General features: G+C 39.7%; 1 non-coding gene across 1 annotated transcript; it reads left to right on the plus strand.

Annotated features, from left to right (window-relative positions):
• The first annotated feature begins 20,494 nt into the window (after positions 1-20,494).
• Positions 20,495-20,576, plus strand: trnal-uag (transfer RNA leucine (anticodon UAG)). The gene has a single exon. It is a non-coding gene; the product is annotated as a tRNA-Leu (tRNA).
• The last annotated feature ends 888 nt before the right edge of the window (positions 20,577-21,464 follow it).

Below are 21,464 nucleotides of genomic sequence, written 5' to 3' on the forward strand. Positions count from 1 at the left end.
ACTCCACTCGCAAATATCCAGATGGGACAGAGCTCGCAATGCGACGATGCCAGTGTGTATTTCCAAAGCGCTGTCAATCACAAAGGGGTTCAGCCTTTTAGACAATTCCTCCAATTACCGAGCATCCTCTCCCGCCTACCGCTCCATTAGGTCCCAGGGAAGCTGAGCCTCCCTGGAAGTGACAATTTTGTCTCATTTATCCAATAACCGTCTCGCTTTGCTGCATGAAAAAAACCTGCTCAGCCCTGTCTCATAGGAATGCTTGGAGGCTCCGCGTCCACCGTGCTGACACGAGAATGTATAACAGGGAGGTCGCGTTTGAAAACTGGTGATAAACAGCTGACGTTTGAACATCATAGTCATGATGTTAAACGCATTCTAGCGCATGTTTAATGCAATATAAATTCTTATTTTAATGTAAATTCAATAGTGCATATTTGTCCATTTCTTCTATGAAATTTTAGGGGAAGTTCAGCTTCCCTTGTTGTCTCAGAGCAATCGCCCCTGCATTTGAAGTCACATTTATGCATATGTAGATCAATTTTTACACATTAAACTTGTTTTGCACATTTGTGGATCGCTTCCTGTAAGTTCTTGGATCATGTGACATTTGTGACTTCCCTGTTTTTTATTTGTGTAATTTTGACCTAGTAATTCCTACCGCAGAAAGATCTGTTAAAAATATTTGTGTGAGGTGCAGTTACTCACCACATCAGCAGGTAGCAACAGTCCCTTGAGCCCAGTCTCACTCCGAAGTCCGTGAAATCTGGCGCTTGGGCAGTGACTTGTGGCGTCAGAAACCAATGAAAAAGGAGTCCTTTAACATCGGCATGATACTTTTAGCGGCATCAGGGGGAAACACCGTGTGACAACAATGGAAGTTAAGGCAGCGAAAGTCTGACTCGGGCGGGAGGATGGAAGGGTCCAAGAAATACAGACTTTCACCTGAGAGAGCGGTGTTAGCATCATGTAAGATTATAAAGCCAAACCCTGTTCTTTTTTTCTAAACCTAACCACGTGCATTTGTTGTTGAAGGAAAAAAAAAATGTCAATTCGCGGTAGTGCTTTTATTTTGAAAGAGACTGTATGTAAACATTAAATTTCCTGTGAAAATGGAAGTGTATTCTGAAAGAAGACAATGCATGTAACAAGCAGAACTTGACACGGTGTCCCAGAACTTCAACAACCAACACACCCAGGGTACCTTGCATATCATTTGCAGACGTGGAATGTCCATGACCAAACGTCAATATGTGACAAGGTCGGTGTGAGAATGTGTTGTGCACTCACATTAGATAACTAAAACAAAGATCCCAATCTAGCAGTCACATTTAACTGTACACAAGGACAGAAGTCAGCCGCTATTAGTTCATTTCCAGAGAGCATAGGGAATTTACGCCTGTGAGTATGAGCACAGATCTCACTTAATGTTGAGCATGTAAAATAAAAATTGATCGTTTAAAAGGAAAATATTACCGCAATTCTAGTTTTGGGAAGCATGTTAATGGTAATTCCCATTATGTGTTAGCATTGAGCTAAGGGACTAATCTGACACAGGGTTGCAGTGGTGGAAGAAGTTCTCAGATCTTTTCCTCAGGTAAAAGTACAAGAGTAACAAGCAGAGTAGTCATTATGCAGAATGGCCCATTTCAGATCAAATAAAACTACTAATGCATTAATGTGTTTATCAGTTTAATGTTGAGGCTGGTAAATGTGAGGCTTTTTTAGCAGGTAGCAGTCAACTCTTATGATTATCCATCATAATTTATTTGTTCATTATGTTTTCTATTATTAGTCAAAATCTGCAGTTTGCAGTGGTGGTGGAAAGTAACAAAGTACTTTTACTCTCAAGTACTATTCTGGCTCTGAAAAAAACAGTTCCTCTTATTATAATTATGAAGTGGCACGAAGCCTATTAAGAAACACTGCACATAATGTCAAGCATTCCCACTCTGGCTTTAAAACAGAGGATCTTTACTACATTTACCATGCACTAAATATGAAGAATTAATTGTAGTGCTGAATTCTTTCATTGTATTCATACAGACTGTTTACATATGTCTCTGTAGAATACGAGCAGTCTCAGTGATTTTACAAAGTCATTCAAATGACGAATGTATAAATAAAAATGTATGACCACTGTGCCTTAATGAGGGCCAGTGAGTTAGCCTTGAAAGACAGGGCATTCGCACATTAGAAATTAGCTCCCAGTAGGCTAATTTATTCACACAATCTTGCAGCCAGACACTGCAGATCTTATAGCATTCTTTTCTTTTAAAGGGCCAGTGTGTAAAATGGGTTGAAAACAGTGACATCAGTGGTCAAATTCTAGATTGCAGGGCTCACTCGCTCACCCCTCCCATCGGGTAAATGACGGCGGCCTCGTAAAGACAAAAAGCCTTGCGCACGAGTTTTTCAGGAGTAGGTCTATCTAGCGACGAGGTGCATATTTATTTAGAAATCTAAACCATGTTGCGATATTGTAATGAATCCCTCATGAGCAGGAGACCAGAGGAGCGTTCGGGAAAATGGCCAGTTTATTTGAGCACTCCAAAAACTCTGGTAACACTCCAGGGGGTAAAAGACTCCATTCCAAACTCTGACTCTTCTAGCATAACAGACACACTTCATACACACATACTCGTTTACAATACCGAGTGGGGACCCCCCTCCCCTCTCTGCTCCGCCAACCTCCAGCCCGTACACTGACTGACAGCGCAGCCTGTAAACAGTGCTCAGCTGTTTATTTAGCCTAGCAATATCTCCGGACTATAGTAGCTGCAATGGACGACTTTGAACGCGATTTTGAAGAGTTTCTTGTAGCGGACACAGACCCAGAGCCATATCTGTTTGAGCCGGAGCATACAGATGAGGAACTCCATGTGTTTGATGCTGAGCGGGTGAGAAGAGAGGCTGAATGCACAGAATGGGATTCGGTGCTACTACTACCATCGTTGGGGAGATATATCATCAGGAGGAAAAGCGCCGCAGAAAGTGCATCACAAGGAGTGAAGTTGCGTCTTCTTTTCCTCGCAGATGACGGTTCGGGTTCATTCTCTCCTGTTGCGTGGTAAGTGTGGTCCATTCGCAAACTTTATAACTAATAAAACTTTTCACTACTCTTTATCGACGAACTACTAACACTCTCTGCTGTTTCCTCCTCCTTCTTCCTTCTGCTGTCTTCTTCGTTGGTTCATTTATACACGCGAAACGTGTTCTCTGGCTGGCTGGATTGTCCGCTCGGTCTGCCATACATACATGGCGGAGCAAGATGGCGACCTCTCTAAAGCAAGGCCCTTGCTATATATATGTATATAAGCATAATTATAAGGCTACGAAAACCAAACAAATTTTATTTTATAGCGATTATACACTTATATAAACATATTAATGGGTAGAATATTCAGATTCAGATTCAGATTGACAATAAACCATGCCAAATATTACACACTGGCCCTTTAACTTTTTTATTTGCAAAGCAGTTTGTTTTTTTTCTCCAGTAATCCTCTTGGTCTCTGCAGCAGAAACACCGTTACTTTATACTAATATCCTGTGTCGTTAATGTTTTGTTTTTTTTCATTACAATTCATCATGAATCATTCCTTCATTTACATAAGAGCACAACTGGTGGTCATCTGTCTTTCCAATGTCGTTCATATGTTGCATGAATCTATTATTTTTCTTTCTTTTTTTAAAAAATTCCTGCTTGTTTTATGACTGTGTGTCATTCTGTACCACTTTAAACCTAATATTTCATTTCTGTTTGAATGATACCAATTCAATCAGATTCAATTATATTTATAAAACCAAATATCAAAATCACAAGTTGCCTCGTGGAAGCCATGGCAGAAACCTCAGAAAGAGTAAGTGCTGAGGGATCCCTCCCCAATAATGGACTGATATGCAATAGATGCCATGTATACAGTATAGACAATCCAGAGGAGAGGGAGAGAGAGAGTGAAATGCACAGCAATAAAAAAAATAGTAACAATAATATGTTTTAAGAATAATATAGAAGTATGACTACAATTGATGGTAGTAAATGATATATTATATCTATATGTTTATACATATAATCTAGGCCCAACCCTAATCTGTGGAAACATGTGAGATGTGAAAGCACAAAACATCTGGGCAAGAAGTCAAGCTAGGAAAGGAATGTAAAGAGAGAGGTGGAGAGAGCTCAGTGTATCATAGGATGTCCTGCAGCAGTCTAGACCTATATCAGCCTAACTAGGGGCTGGTTCAAGCAAGCCTGAGCCAGCCCTTACTTTAAGCTTTATCAAAAAGGAAAGTCTTAACTGTGGAACCAGTTTCTGCCTAGCAGATCAAAACTAGAGGATGCTTCAACCAAAGAGGAGCTTGTTAGTTGAAAGCTCTGGCTCCCATTCTACTTTTGGAGACTCTACGAACCACAGGTAATCCTGCATTCTTGGAGTGCAATGTTCTGGTGGGATAAGTAAAATTTAAACATAACACATTTTGAAGTATAAAATGTGTGGACTAGTTTTTCTGCATCTTTTTGAGACAGGATGTACCTGATTTTTGCAAAGTTATGCAGGTGAGGAAAGGCAGAGTACCAGGCAAGTAAGTTCAAGTCCACTGATGTAAGTTTTTTCTGAGTTTAACATCAGGAATTTGCAGCTAATCCAGGTTTGTATACCTTTAAGAAATGCTTGGAGTATAGTTAACTGATTAGTTTCTTCGGTCTTGATTCATAGATATAACTGCATATCATCTGCATAAAAACAAAAGTCATGGAGTGATTTCTACTACGCATCCTCACTCTCAACTCATTACATATTGCCACCTGGTCAGTGGACTTTCATGTCTACAAGTCCTAGGTAACGGTAACGGTTGTGGACGTACTGGGACACTGTGTCAATTTCCACCTGTTACATGCATTTTGTCTTTCAAAATACACTTCCATTTTCACAGGAAATGTACAGTTTCTGTTGGTTAAATGAAGCAGTCTTTTTTTTTTCCAAAATAAACGTAAAATGTTGGTGAAACACTGCATGTCTATGTTAATGTTATTGTGCAACAAATGCACATGGTTAGGTTTAGAAAAAAACATCATGGTTTGGGTCAGCATTCTTACAGGAAGCAAGCGCCAGCCTCCTGGATTAAAGTCTGGTGTTTTTCTGAAACAATTAGAATGTCAATTTGATTTTTTTACCAGTTCCACCTCTGTGCTATGATGCACTCTGAATCATCAAACAAACTACTGCTCTGGAGAAAGTCACACAACTGATTACTTTCTCAAAGATCTTAGAGAAAGGGAAGATTATATATTGGTCGATTGGCCCTGGATCAGGACTGGTCTTTTTAGGAAGGGGTATCACAGCTGGGGACTGGAGTACATAGCCTCTTAATAAAGACATGTTGGTCGTATCCAATAAAGAAGTGTTAAGAAGTTAGGGATAAGTTCATGGTTCAGATGAAGAGATCATTGGATCATACCAAATTTCCCTATTGGGATCAATACTTTCACAAGTCCTAATATGTTATACCTGCATTACTTGATTTTTGGTCAGGTTGGGGACTGTGCAACAAGCTGACAATACAATACTGACATATTGTCAAGTAAGTTTGATTAAGTTATATGAAACAGCTAGCTCAGGTGCATCAGCCGACTATTACCCAAGTGTTAGCATAAGTGTGTTGCAACATTGCATGATAGGTTTCTTTTTCTTTTTTTTTTATCATAATTAACATTTGGGTAGCAGAAAAAGCCGAAAACATAATAGAAATATCATCACCTTTTAAAGTTTACATGGCAAAAGTGTTAGCTAACAGTAACCTTTTTATACATCCAGCGGACATGGAGTAGAATTCGTTTTCATTTAAAGTTGTGTTTCTGATTACCTGATGAATATAAATTCATTTTTTACTGTTTTATCTCTGTTTTCTATCTCTACCAGCTCCCGAGTAAAGGATTTGGCTCTCCAGCTGCTAAATTTTATACTGTTTTCACCAGCTAGACAGTCTACAGTGGGTTTATCAGAGCTTTTTTGCTTAAAAACAGCTGCCTGCTGGGAACAAGGTTCTTGAGAGCAATGACACTGAACCAGAATAATAAAGTTAACTTTTGTTGGCTAATGTTTAGCTTGATTAAGCCAGATTAGTCAAGGACAGTCAGACTGTGAAAGTTGCTTTAAGGGACAGATCCCTGCATCAGGCAGAGAGCCTGGCAAGAAATGCAAAGAGGCAAATGTAGTGAATGAAAGACCCAAAGTAACACTGATGACTCAAAGACAGAAAAAAGTAAGGAACCTTTGTAAAATCAGAGATTTAGCTCAAATTCTATGGCTAAGTATAATGGCAAACATTCAGAATTGAATGAGCCACACTGTCACATCACATAACCCATTATACTCATTATGATAATAATAATACACTCACACACTAAAGTCTTTTTCCAACCATTCAAACAGATTCAAATAGATTCAAATAACCCTAAAAGTCAATGGAGCAGAATGTTGGTTATGTGTCTTTACGTAATAAATAATCTTTTTACACATTCTTCACTAAATGAAGTAGAGACGGATGTGGATAAATGTGCTTCCAAAATTAAAATACAAGAAAGACAAAATATGGTTTATGCACTTAAAGTATATGACTCATAAGTCATAAAAACTGTCCACTTCTCTCTATTTTACTGAAGTGTCAACTCATCATGATGAAAACATAAATGTACTGTAGTGTTTGTGCAAAGTTTCTGAAAGAGACTGGGTTTACAGTTTGCTGACATCTTGCCAGTTTGTTGCCAGAATATCAACACTTGGGCAGCAGGCCATGACTCACATTAGAAGAGCAAAAATTATCTATTGACGCCCACATTGGTGAATTCTGACATGCATCAAAACAACCACAGCTTGTTTTCTATAAAAGCACAAATCCTGGCAACATCTTGATACTTCAGTGTCTTATTACCTCGCATTCAGCCGTGTCATCTCTCTGGGGAAAAATAACCATTTTACTGCGGCTCCTATACCTACGATGACAATTCCAGAACTGGCATGCTTCTGACATGATGCTATGTAATACGACCAGTGCTGCATTGAGCTGCCTGTGGAGAAAATGTGGATGAGGTCCAGGGTTGTCCAACTAACTTAAACACATGTATTTTGGTGTGTCCAGGAACTTTAAACTCTGCTTTGACATTCAGCCACTGTGGTAAAAATTTAAATCAGATTTTTGGGAGTGAATGTAATATATCTCTTTTGGTATTACTACATAAAGCTAGGCTTGAACATGCATTAATTAATTAATTATTTTGGCCACTTGGGGGCAGTATAAAGTGGCTAGGTCCAGTACGATATTGCGATATTGGAATATACTGAGTATTGTGATAAAATATATTGCAATTTATTACCTTTTTTCCAACTGCAAATTATTTCCCCCAATGAAAACTATGTCAACATCAATTTTAGCTCTTAAGATAAAGTTTTCAGTCTGTTAATCTGACTTCAGTCATTTTCACTGCAGCAAAATGTGATGCAAAGCAGTCGGACTGACCAACACCATCATAAAACCTGTCAGAAATACTGCATACACCTGACAAACTGAAATGTTGGCAGATTAAACACCCTCTGCAAGGCCAGATTAAGTGTGTGGGTGAAACACTTCACATGCAGGTATCCTGCTAACTGAATGGCAACACCCATGTTAGAAGCATTGTCTGTTATGTTGAGCACTCATGTTTGTAGTATTCCAGAAGTAATTAAATAAGTGTCATATCCAAGTCCTCCTTTACTTCAGTGTTAAAAAATCCAGACATTCCGACAGTACATATCTGGTTCCTTTCTGTGGGGCTTACATCTTTGTTTTGATGGACTTCCTGCCAAATGCCACTGACTGTGACCACTGCTGAAAAAACACCAGAAAACAAACAAAAAAAAACAAACAGAAAATAAACAAACAAAAAAAAAACAGCACCATCTAGTGGCTTGAAAAAGCAATCACTTATTTTATTCTAGTACCAAAATTTGTATTTAAAAATGTATTTGTAAAAATTAATGATGTATATTATAAAAGATCGATTCTTGGCATCCGTGTACCGATACAATATTGCCCCACAAAATATTGCAATATTATGCTGTATCAGTTTTTTTCTCTCCACCCCTACTATTTTGGCATCCAACATACACAGAGCAACACTAACATCAGTGGCAGACCTTCCTTCCTATAGGCATTCCTATAGGCAGACACGCATATAAATATGTATATGTATATGTACAGTACATGTAGAGAGAGTTAGAATAAGAGAAAATGAGAAAGCAAAAGCCATCTGGGCGCAGTACAAAACAAAGGAAAACAGAAAGAAAGAAAAAAGAGGAAGGCAATGAAGACAATGAGCAAATTGCATGTATATTATATTTTTCATTAATTGTTTGCAGCAGGTGGGCCATGTGCTGGGTCTGACACTTATTAGCATTTATTTGAAGTCATATTTGCAAAACAAAAACAGTAAGCGGAAATATGCTAATACACTTTGTAGAACTAAGACAACTGCAGAGTTGAATGATTATTCTCTGTAGGTTCTTCACAATGAACCAAACATTTCACATTATACAGTCGTCTGATTCTCTGTAAACATAAAAGTAATGATTAGTGAAGCTTTAAAAGGCGTATATAGGTCCTATATTTTAAGTTGCATTTGGTTAAATGAAAACACACACACACACACACACACACACACACTAAATGAATCTTATCATTGTTGTACCATGTCTGACCTCTTAGATTAGAGTGCTTGATGCTCCCAAGCTGTTTCTATATTGCCATTTTCAGCGCTCACCTATCAGTCACGGAAGTCCTCCAGTAACCTGTGATGTTTTTTCCTTTGACATACTATGGTAAATGGACCTGCACTTGTATAGTGCATTTCTAGTCTTCTGACTTTCCAAAAGCTTTTTACACTCTGAGTCACATTTACCCATTCAAACACACATTCATACACTGGTGACCAAGGCTACCATACAAGGTGCCACCTGCTACTCAGTTTTTAACACACTCACACACCAATAGAACAGCCATTGGGAGCAATTTGGGGTTTCAGCATTCATTTGGGATTATTTCCAGTGGAAACCTATCATGCACTGGCTATGTAAGATAGCAAATGTAAAAGATTCATGGTAGCAAACCCACTGTGTCACAGATGTGTGTACTTCAAATAATAGTCTGACTGACTGACAGCTGAATGGAAAGATTTGCACAGAAATATAAGAGCTTAGTGAGATGGCCAATTTCCAAAGACAGCAGATGCCAGAGGAAGGTGAACAAGTTACAAAAACATTTGTGTGCATCATATCATGACACTGACTACTCAGACTGAAACACCAGACACCGTTTTCCTTCAAAGTAATTACTTTTAAACTGTGAATTCCCCATTCCCATTTTCTCTCTCTTCCCTGTCACTTTCTGTGATGAAGACTATTTTGTGCATGTGTTTCTCTGTGTGTTTGTATGTGTCCTGCTGTGAGAAAACTGGGATCCAATGAGGGGGTACCAGAGTCCATTCAAATTCCTGCTGAGATATAAATGAGGATCTCAGCACACATACACAAACTTGCAAACACATTAACCTCTGCATGTTTAAGTGCCTTGATGATTTTAAACGGGAAAATACGTCTTTAGTAGAAAAATGTGCTCTGTCTACCAAATAAGCTTTGCCTGGAAATTAAAACTAAGGGGCAATTATACATTTGCTCTCTCTATGCTTCTGTTCAGATGCTGGACTGGAATATCAGACAGCATAAGGCACCTTCTGGCAGCTATATTTGTGGTTAGCCTCTGTACTTTAGAGTGAGACAAGACCATTAGATCTGTTGTGCACACTGTTTAAATAAAATGCATCTTGTGGAAGGAAACCAGAGCATCACATGGAAACACACACAGACATTGCTAGAGCATGGCAATGCTACAAAGAGACTGTTTACACCTGGTATTAACATGTGTCTTTGGTGATCTGATCACAAGCGGAAAGATTTAAGTCTGTCTCTTCACACCTAGCATTAAAATGCATTACTACATACATCTCGAATGGCCACCACGATCAGATCTCACTTCCCGCTTTATATGAAAATAAACATGTAGCTTCATCATTTCATTCACCATCCCAGGAAACTACTACTACTACTAGAGTGTGAGCTCACAGTGACAATGCTAACTTTTAGCATTACATGGATAACATTGCATTAGTTATAAATGAGTTTTGGTGTTGGTATGAGTTTGTTTAACAGCTGCTGCTGTGTTAGCTTGTGCTAACCACAGATGTTGAGCTGACTGTTCCTTGGGAGAAAGTGCTGTGTCTAACCCTTGTAATGGCAGCAACAGAAAGTTTGCTTATCCTGCAGGGAGTCATTTAGCAAGGACATCAGCTAAGTAGGCAGCACTTAAATTTGCCCCCCCACACTGGTGTACACACTGCTGACAGAATGTGGCCCTATGTGGCCCAGACCAGCTATGAATGTGCTCTGAACGATCAGGGGCTTTGAGGGCTTTGGCTGCATTCACACATACTTAGAACTGTCCACTTTTGATGTGATTACCCATGACACATGTTGATACCAGGTGTAAACAAAATATATAAAAAGGCACAAGAAAGGCCCCGGTGAGCCACTTTGAGACCCTCTTACTGTGATGTGAAAGTGCTAACCATTGCACCACTGTATGGCCTGATATTAAAACTAGTGTGATTGTTAATTGACTATTTAAAAATGAAAAATAAATAAATAAATTACAGGCACAAAGTTAGGATAAAGGAGACTTGCTAAAAGCAATATCAGAATGTCTCAGATGAGGCTAAAGAAAATCTGCCCATGGACTGACTCAAAAAAAACAAGATTAGCATAAAATAAATGAATAAATAAAAAGTGAGTAAAAATAATTGCAACAGCTGATATCAGTGACATAAAATTGCACTGGTTTAGAAGCTACATTGTGTCTATAATCCCTCATGCTTAGCAGGGCAATGTGAATCCAGCACATCACTGGCGGACCCTGCCACTACCAATAGTAACAAAAACGCTTAGAGAACGTGAATACATTGAGTGGCTATAGCAGAAAAAAATGTCAACCATTAATAGTATCACAAATGTGTCTTGATTTCATGAAAATTAAGGATTATAACTTCAAGTATAAAAAACTACCTATGGAGAGGCGTAGTTTTCTAGAAATAGGTACATTTAGCCCCTTTGATATCAGCTTAAAACACTGATGACATATCTTCATTAGACCAGCTCAGTGACCTGATGATAATCTTCACTCCAGCCAATCACAGTTAAGTATTGTCTTTACTTATACAGTAGATTACATAATTCATGTCACACTACGCAATTATTTTTTATGGACTCTATACTGTCTATATTTCCATATCCATATTTTATTTAGACATTCTAATGTCTGAGGGCAACAGAATAATTCTTACCAAATGAGTCGGTAAGGGAGTGACAACTAAAGACTAAAAGTGGAAAACATACAGCAGTACACTAAATGAGAGTATGACAAAATCTAACACCTCTCAAATCATAAAGAAAGCATCTGTCCCTCCAATGTCATGTCATTTTTTAGTTCAATAAATTCAATATTTCATTGGAAGTGGTAATTTAGTGGGTAATAACATAGCGTTCATTTCAATTCCTTTGCAGATCAGATGCCTGATTCTTTCATTTCAGTCATAAATGATTTCCAATTTTTGTCTAATGAAGAAAAGTGTTGAATAAAGTACATCTGATGCAAATGGACAGCTACTTTTTATCAATGTAAATTGTATCCACAGGGGTGTTTGCCACTTCAATGTGCCCTTCTCCCAGTGCACCCTTCCCTCCTGCTCTCCTCTTATCCTCTGTGTCTTCTACAGAATGGCAAATGAAGGATTTTTTGGAGGATTTCTTACTCCCTACCGTCAACAAACCAATGACAGACAAAAAGCAAGTGGCCTAGTAATAATTCTGTCATACGGGCCATGGATGGCTCATGTCTCAGGCAGATAAGGCCTTCCAAGGGCTTTCTGTCGCTGTTGTCTGTCGAAGTGAAAGTTTCCAAGGTCACGCCTACATGGAGTTTGGTTTCAGTGCTTAGGGGCAAGTTGTAAACAAAAGAAAAGCCGAGGTCACAGTGTGTTGTTTGCTTCTTCTCGGGGGTTCAGTAACTTTCTCCATCAGTCTCCATCTCTTCTTTTTCTTCACCTCACACTTTCCTTCCTCCTCTCCAACTCCCCGCAAACCTCCGTATCATCTCTTTTGCTGTCTCATTCTCAATCTTTTTGCTCTTGCTTCCACTGTGTAAACATTTATTTATTTTTTAATGCTTGTGTGACTGTGTGTGTGTGTGTGTGTGTGTGTGTGTGTGTGTCTGAGGGCATCTAAAGTGTGCAGTTCGGGGTTATTTTTCCATGGAAACTCGCAGCAAATAAGGGGATAGAGGAGCAAAGCACAATTGGCTGGGGCTTAACTTACTTTACATAATTGTTGCCTATAAATGCATTTCCAACGTCAGGGGTTTAAGCGCCTGATATGCTTAACGGAGAGAGAAAGAGCGCTGAGGCTGTTGCAAGCCATCCTGACGATAGAGTTGGAGAGGAGCGGAAAGCAGCAGAGACGGGGGTTACATGGGGAGACAGAGGAATGGGGAAAAGGAGAGCAAAAGAGGGAGCAAACTAGAAAACAGGTACAACTGGACTGTTCAACTGCCAGTTTTGGCTGTTGCCGTCTTTAAGCTACGTTATACAGGCCTCAAAAGCTTTATTAGACTGCACAGGACAAATGCCTTGCACCTTGTTGCAGTGTGTACTTCCTAATCCTATTTCCCACATGCTGTTGCATGTAAGACACACAGCAAGGTGCAGACCAGTGTGAGCTACAATGCTCAATGCAATTCAATGCAATGCCCATCAAGATTAAAACATGTTGCACAACTGGTGGCATCTGAAGCCATTTCCCACCCTTAAATACAGTCTTACCACTACTACTACTACTACTAGTAGGTGGCGGGTAGACCCAGAACACACTGGAGGTAGTACATATCTCGTCTGGCCTGGGAATGCCTTGGAGTCCCCCAGGAGGAGCTGGAAAATGTTGCTGGGGAGAGTGACGTCTGGGGTGCTTTGCTTGGACTGCTGCCCCCATGACCCAGCCCTGCATAAGTGAATGAAAATGGGTGGATGGATGGATGGATGGATGGATGGATGGATATATACAGTCCATTCAAGCCCTGTCTACACATAAATAGATATTTTTGATTACAAATATTTTCCTCTACATTGTGGCCTCTCATCTACACGTATACAAAGTGTACAGCATCTACTTAATTCGTGCATGCATATTTGCTTTGTTTAAAGAAAGTGCCAGAAACAATAACAGCAATGGTTGACTAAGTTACTGGTTTGTTTACTTGTTAGCACTGCTTGGTCTGATGACTTACTTTACATCTAAACTTAGCATTGTTGTAGCACTTCACGACAAACAAAGGCACAACACACAAGGGTTTTGGATCCAGTCAAACCAGCACAAGGTAAGAACAGTTCAAGAGTGGGATTGTTGTCAAGTGCAACACATTCTCACCCCGAACTCATCACATATTGCCATTTGGTCAGTGGACTTTGGGTATCCTGGGTGCATCTGTTGAAGTTCTGGAACACTATTCCAATTTACACCTTTACACGCATTGTGTCTTTTCAAAATAAACATATATTTGCACAGTGTCTGCTCGTTAGATGCATACAGTCTTTTCAAAATAAACTTACATTGATAAAACACCCCTTATTCGTGTTTATTTCCTTCTGCAACAAATGAACATTGTTGGATTCAGAAAAAAATCCTCATGGTTTGGCTCAACATTCACACAGGAAGCGAACACCAAGCACCTGACCCGCCCTATAGGGTCTTTCCAGCAACATAAATTGCATTGTTACCCTGCTGTGTTTCAAACTAATGCTGTCCCACTGCATTATAAATTGATGCTGCCTAGCAGCGTTTTGTACCGCTGCGAAAAGATGCCTTTTTGTGGTTGGTGTCTGACGCCAAGTGGTGGAATTTCATGACTTTAGATTGATTTGATTTGATTTGATTTTTTATTATTGTGTCATGCACCAGAAGTGCCCAGCCCAAGTGGGCTTACAAGAGTAATAAATAATAAATAATAAATAAATAATATAATAATAATAATAAATTATACAAAACAATAGTATCATCCCCCTTTTATTCAAAAAATACTAGTTGCAAAATACCATCAATCTTAGCAAATAAAAAGAAATACCAGAAAAATACAAATAACCATGAATACAAAACAAAACAAAAAAAAATACAACCAATCAAAAATGTCTAATAAATATAATCTTTTATCTTGGGTAAAATGGTCTGCACCCCTGCTAGCAGGTCTGTGAAGCTAAGTTAAATACTTATGCTCGTATCCAAACATGTTAACAATAATGATGCTAATACCAGGGCTCGACAGTGTGAGCATTTCACTCGCATTTGCGACTAAAAATAGGTGTGTGTGAACTGTAAAAAATATTTAGGGGCACATGTGCGCATAAAAAAATCAGCTGAAGCAGCCTATATTTTTGTCAATAAAAAAATATGATAATCTAACCGCAAATGTTGGAGGAACTCCAGCCGCCTTCCCTCTTCCCCGTGTGACACGGTTATGGGTGGTTTTCCAAGCCACTGTCGGCACAATGAATTTAAGTCCCACTGTCAGCAGTGTGGAAATAAGTCAAAGTGTGGAGGAAGCGGCGGACCTACAGTGAAGCCTGCTCCGTTCTCCCCGCAGTTAGGGACCGTTCGCCACGGTACCGCTGCTGGGTAGGGTGGAAATAAAGCCCTTTTCACATAGAGCGCGCAAAGCGCACACCTCCGCCGACGAACCCATTCATTGTGTATGTGCTACCGCGGCGCAAGAGCGCACACGCCGCGGCCGCTGCCAGCCTGCGCTCGAATTGAAATTTTTTTTGTTTCACTGCAACGTGCTGTGATGACACCTCGGCGCATCCAATAGGTTAGCAGAGAAGAGCCTGAAGTAGACACGGATGCGGTCACCATGGAGCTGTAGCTCCTGAACAAGCCTGTACTCCCCCAAATCCTGTCTTGCGCGCCTTGCTCTCCGCTTGCTCTGCGCCCTACCCCGCAGTGGGCACCGCGAAAATCACGCTCTGTGTGAAAGAGGCTTTAGTCAAAGTGTGGCGGAGACGAGGGACTGGGAAAAGCGGCGGACCTCCGAGGAAGCCTGCTCCGTTCTCCCCGCAGTTTGGGACCGTTCTCCACGGCCAGGCTGTCGGCTGGGTGGGAATAAGTCAAAGTGTGGCGGAGAAGAGGGACCAGGAAAAGCGGCGGACCTCCGGCGAAGCCTGCTCCGTTCTCCCCGCAGTTAGGTACCGTTCGCCACAGTACCGCTGCTGGGCAGGGTGGAAATAAGTCCTGCAGAGTTTCAGAGGACCTGGAGAATGTTTTAGGATAGTAATAACATTATATAAGATAATGCAAAGATAATATATATAAGATAATAACATTAAATAACAGTGCCCAACCTTGTTATGAAGGATTTTGTTGCTATTCATGACAAAATGGAAATTTTGAACTGTTTTAATGAGCATTTTGTGGCTACTGGCTCCCTGTTTGACTCTGCTTGCAGTGCGTCTGTGAAACCCAGTACTGATGTGTCTGTCTGTGTTGGTCAGTCTTTTAACTTTGTGCCTTTCTCTGCACAGGAAGTTTGTAGGGCTCTAAAAGAACTAGACCCGAGAAAACCTTCAGGACCTGATTTGATTGATCCTTATTTCTTGAAATTGGCAGCCGATTTTGTGGCCGAGCCTCTTACATATCTTTTTAACCTAACTTTGCTGACTAAGGAAATTCCAAGAATATGGAAATCTGCCTTTGTCCTCCCCTTATTGAAAGGGGGAGACCCAAGTATTTTAAATAACTATAGGCCAATATCTAATTTGTCAGTACTGGTTAAAATTCTTGAATCTCTTGTGAGTGCTCAGCTAAAGGAGTTTTTATACACCAATAATATTTTATCAACATATCAATCAGGTTTTAGAAAAAAGCATAGTACTATCACGGCTGCACTGAAGGTGGTAAATGACATTTCTGTAGGTCTTGATAAGAAGCAACATTGTGCAGCACTTTTTCTTGATTTGTCCAAAGCTTTCGACACAGTCGACCACGATGTTTTAAAACTTAGACTTCTGAACTCAGGTCTCTCAAAAGAAGCAGTTTCTTGGTTTTCAAACTATCTTAGTAATCGGTCTCAGTGCATTAGGTACGATGGTCTATGCTCAGATTTTGTGTCGATCCACAAAGGTGTGCCACAAGGCTCTGTATTAGGTCCACTTTTGTTCACTATTTATGTGAATAATCTGGGTCAAAATGTGTCAAATGCTACTTTCCATTTTTATGCTGATGACACTGTTTTATACTGCTGTGCAGCATCTCTTGCACTGGCAGTTGAGCACTTGCAAAATGCTTTTGTGGTTGTTCAGGATAAACTGCATGAGCTGAAACTTGTTTTAAATGCAGATAAGACGAAGCTTATGTTGTTTACCACCTCAAAGGCTAGGTTACAAAATGTACCTGTGGTGGTCACTGTTGGTGGAAAGGAGATAGAAGTTGTTAACTCGTACAAGTACCTGGGTATCTTGATCGATGACTCCCTTAATTTTAAACATCATGTGCTGAACCTGGTGAAAAAACTGAGGCTAAAACTGGGTTTTTATTTTCAAAATAAGTTGTGTTTTTCTTTTAATGTAAAAAAGCGTCTAGTTGCTGCAACTTTTTTACCTGTATTAGACTATGGTGATCTCTTGTACATGCATGCCTCTGCTCAATGTCTCCATATGGTTGACTCAGCCTACCATGCGTCCCTAAGGTTCATTACAAATTGTAAAGCACTGACTCATCACTGTGAGTTATACTCTCGGGTAGGATGGCCCCCCCTGGCGACCCGTAGGCTCCTACATTGGTACACCTTTATATATAAGGCAATTCTTGGTCTGCTTCCATATTACCTGTGTGTTTTCATCACGCAAAAAAACACCGGGCAGTATTCACTGCGTTCTCAGGACCTCTTTATGCTCTCTGTCCCAAATGCTCGGACTGAAATTGGGAAAAGGGCTTTTGGGTATTCTGCACCCTCAGCCTGGAATTTGTTGCAGAATGATTTAAAACTGAAGGAGCTCGTGTCGTTACATGTTTTTAAATCTAAATTGAAGGACTTGGAAGCAGTTTCTATGGGATGTCGATGTTTTTAGCTTGACTGTTTGTACAAATTACTCCCAGAAACACTTGTTTTGATTTATTGGTAGTTTTTCTTTATGCAAATTTTAGTGCTTGTGAATTGTACTTGTTCTCCCTGTATGTCTCTGTCTGCAGCTTTGTGTTTTTGCTGCTGACTGTCTTGGCCAGGTCTCCCTTGAAAAAGAGATTCTTAATCTCAACGGGACTAACCTGGCTAAATAAAGGTTAAATAAAAATAAAAATAAATAAAGACAAAATTAAATTGCAATACTTTTTCAAAACTTGATGATTTTACCTTTCTGTTCATTTTGTATACAAATTCATTAAATAATTTTGCTTGTAAATGTCTATTTGAATCACATTTATTACAGAAAACACATTATTTGATCAATTTACATTGTGCCCCTAAAGTTCTTTGTGCGCTCCTTACTTTTTCAACTTAGGAGCACATGTGCTCCTTGGGAAAAAAGTTAGTATCAAGCCCTGAATAGGCTGATGTTTACCACCTTTAATGTTTACCATGCTCATTATCTTAGTCTGACATACTAACATTTGCGAACTAGAAGCAAGCACAAAGTACAGCTGGGGTTGATGGGTGTTCATTCATTTTGCAGTTATTTAATCATAAATCAAACTATTGGTCACATTAATAATCTGACCGGATGATGGCACTGGAGAAAAAGGAGAAGACTAATGTTTTTCCAAATAGGTTCCATTGGCACTTGGTGACTTTATATTATTAATTGTTCCTTTTCTGGTTGGATCCCTAATTATTTTAAGCAAGCACTCAGCCTTTATAAAAGAAGCCTAAACTTATTAAAGCTCTTCTACAGAGCAACAGGCCCATTTCTAAGTTCCTTTATTCAAAGTTCATGTAAAGGTTGTGCTAATTCAACACTTGTGTGCAGGGTTAAACAATAATAACACTTCTGATGAATCCGAGTCTGGGTTTCACAAATGACACAGTGACAAAACTGCTCTATTAAGGGTCAGAAACAATTTACTGATGGGTGCTGATGCTTGGAAGTTTTCTATTTTATTGCTTTCTAACCTCAGTGCTGCTTTTGGCACTAACAGTCATCACATTCTTTTCAATAGACACAGAAAGCATTTTGCAGATTGCAGTTAAATGCCACTAATAAAAAAACACTTGTTGTGCCTTTTTAATGTTGCCAGGCAATCACCCCATCATCTCTTTACCCTAACCTTCCCATTCTTCCAATTCTAACATAACCGTTACTTCACAGTAATTAGTAGCTAGTTACAAAAATGGATAGGCCAAGGGTACTTGCTGTAGCTCTGGTTGAGGGTGAGAGGCAGTAGCAAATAGAGTGTTGGACACAGGGAAATGGAAATCTGTGTGGGTACATAAGACCCTTAAAAAAAGGGTTGATTACGGGTAGTACTACCAGTTGGTCCAGGAGCCTCGCCTTGATGATGACAATTTCAAGTATTGCACTTTTATGCTTCCATTGCTGCTATTTTCTGTTGCAATCATGGTAACTGCAGATTATAAAGTTGTATAGCTCTGGGTATCCAGCAACCGCTACCATCAGTTTCTCCTCCATTGTTAACCAACTATAAGTTTGTTGTGGTGACCACCAGAGAAGGCACGTCTGTCAAATCATCTGATTGGATGTGCGAGATTCCACAAGGATCTATTCTTGGTCCCATGTTGTTTTCCCTTAATGGGGTCTCCCACTGTTGTGTTGATGGTACGTGAACCTACATGTCTTTTAAGCCAGATGTTTCACTGCTATTAAGATGGATGGCTCATAGTTTTCTGCTGTGAAACTCAGACATGACAAGTATTAATCATCAACAATCTCATTAAACTTTGCTACTTCCACCAATGAAATGTAACAAAAATTAAACCAGCATTGTCTTTTCCTGACTTAGAAAGGCTTATTCATGCCTTTGTCTTTTTGTACCTCGATTACTGCAATGCACTGTTTACATGCCTTAGTAAATCCTCAGAGGCTCGTCTTGGCAGAATGCTGCAGCTCAAATTTTAATTGTGACCAATCGTAGGCTCCTTTTTATCCCAATTCTTGCCTGTGTTGAGCTTATTTTAATGCCTGATTTCTAACTTTTGTGCTATCCTATTTTCATTTGTTCTGTTTGCCTTTATGTGAACTAATTTTCTTAGTTCTTATCATTGGATTGCCCTTAAGTGGCAGAAATAATCTATACATTTTTGTTTAATTAATGCATAAACATGATCAGTGTTTGTACCACCAAAAGCAGGTCTGCGATGGTCCAGGCATAAAGGATGTAAATATCTTCAGAATGTGGACATGCACCTTTGTAACACGGCCATAGGCAGAGCATCCATTTTACACAAGTGTATTTGTATGTGTGTGTATGCACCTGCATAATTATGAGTGAGTAGTATTCTATGCCCTGAGGGTGTATGTAAAACTCAACCCAGAAAGTGATTAGTTAAAAACAAAACATAATTTTTCATCCTCTTTATACTGTATGTCCATCTATCTTTTTCATATATGTTGTTAGCCATGATAGTCTATCAGTCTGTCTATCTGTTTGTCCAACTATTCGATGGTTTTCAGTGGAATTTGGTATAAACTTTTACAGTTCCCATGACCTTCAGTAACACATGCATGTAACAGCTGCTGCATACTGATGGAACTGCAATGAATATTACATCCATATGCAATGGTTAGCACAGCTATAGAGGTTTAGTTATGATATACTCTCCTGCAGCACTAAGCATGTTGGAAATAATGGTGACTTCTGGCACAGTCTTCATTACTCCAAGAAAGATGATCAGTGCTATTTCTTCTAACTGGAACCCTAAAACATGCCTGATCTCTTGTGTGTGGGGGGTGTTTGTGTGTGTGAAATATTTTTTGGTTGTTCCATCACAAGTATGGGTTGTATATTAATAGGTGTGGCTGGCATTCATTTAATTACATTACACTTCAGCTTTTGTTTTACATTTATTTTAAATGACAACGAAAACGATGCTTAATCAAACCTTTACCTGAGGATTGCAACTTTGTAAAAGGGAAGATTTATATGGTCTGTTTTGGAAGGCTCTGACAAATTATGTCCTCCTGTTGACAGGGGGTCAGATCTCAATTGTCTATAGTGAAAAAAGCATTCATTGTGGAGTAGGAAAACATCACCAAAGGTAAATCTGATTCTTCTCATTCTGCAACCACTTGCCATTCAAGTAAAGTTAACTGTAAAATGTTGCTCCTGAGACTGATTGGTGAAATTCATGAAGTGGTAGTGTGGCCGAGTGGTCTAAGGCGCTGGATTTAGGCTCCAGTCTCTATGGTGGCGTGGGTTCAAATCCCACCATTGCCAATAACATTCTTGGAAAAAAAACAAACAAAAGAGTCCTGCTATTGAATAGTTTATAGTGTCCACAACGCTGAACCACAGATGCCTGAACACAGATTCTTGAGCAGAGTGGCGCAGCGGGAGTGTGCTGGGCCCATAACCCAGAGGTCGATGGATCAAAACCATCCTCTGCTAATCCTTTCCATTCATGCTCACTTTGCCATGTGTTCAGCTAGTTCTAAGTGTAAAGCCACTTGATCACAGGCAATTGACATCACTTACCAGTAACTCCCAATGTAACACAATGTTTTCTGGTAAAAAATGTCAATGGATCAATTGTTAAGTGCACACTTCTTCCACTGCACTGTTTTTATTCACCATACAGTCCCCTTTGACAAACACTTGCTGTTGAGCTTATCTGGAATTTCAACCCTGTACCTTTTGCATCCAAATACCCTAAGCGAGAATCATACCCTTAGACCAATGAGCCAAGCAGAAGAAGTTAAAAAAGGCAAAAGTCTGCTTAGATCTGCAAGGGATGAAAAAACTGCAGACACAATGAAGAGCCCTTTACCCCGAGTGGTCTAAGGCGCTGGATTAAGGCTCCAGTCTCTCAGGAGGCATGGGTTCAAATCCCACCACTGCCATTGGATGATGATTGATATTAGATCTCATACCTGATGTGGTGGCTCGAGTCATCCTGAATTAGATATCCCTCCTGTTAGCATTGCTAAGCTTTGTGTGAAGGAACCACTGTTCCCAAAAAGACAAGTTGATGCCGACTTACTAATTCTAGGGATGTCCTGATCCGTATCGGCCGCCGATATTAGCAAAAAACGTGCATCGGCATCGGATCGGACTGCATGGAAAAATGCCGATTTAAGAACTCCGATCCAGTTTTTCAGCCCAGCA

Source organism: Epinephelus lanceolatus, chromosome 7 (assembly GCF_041903045.1).
Source record: "Epinephelus lanceolatus isolate andai-2023 chromosome 7, ASM4190304v1, whole genome shotgun sequence".
In the NCBI taxonomy this organism is placed as follows: Eukaryota; Metazoa; Chordata; class Actinopteri; order Perciformes; family Serranidae; genus Epinephelus; species Epinephelus lanceolatus.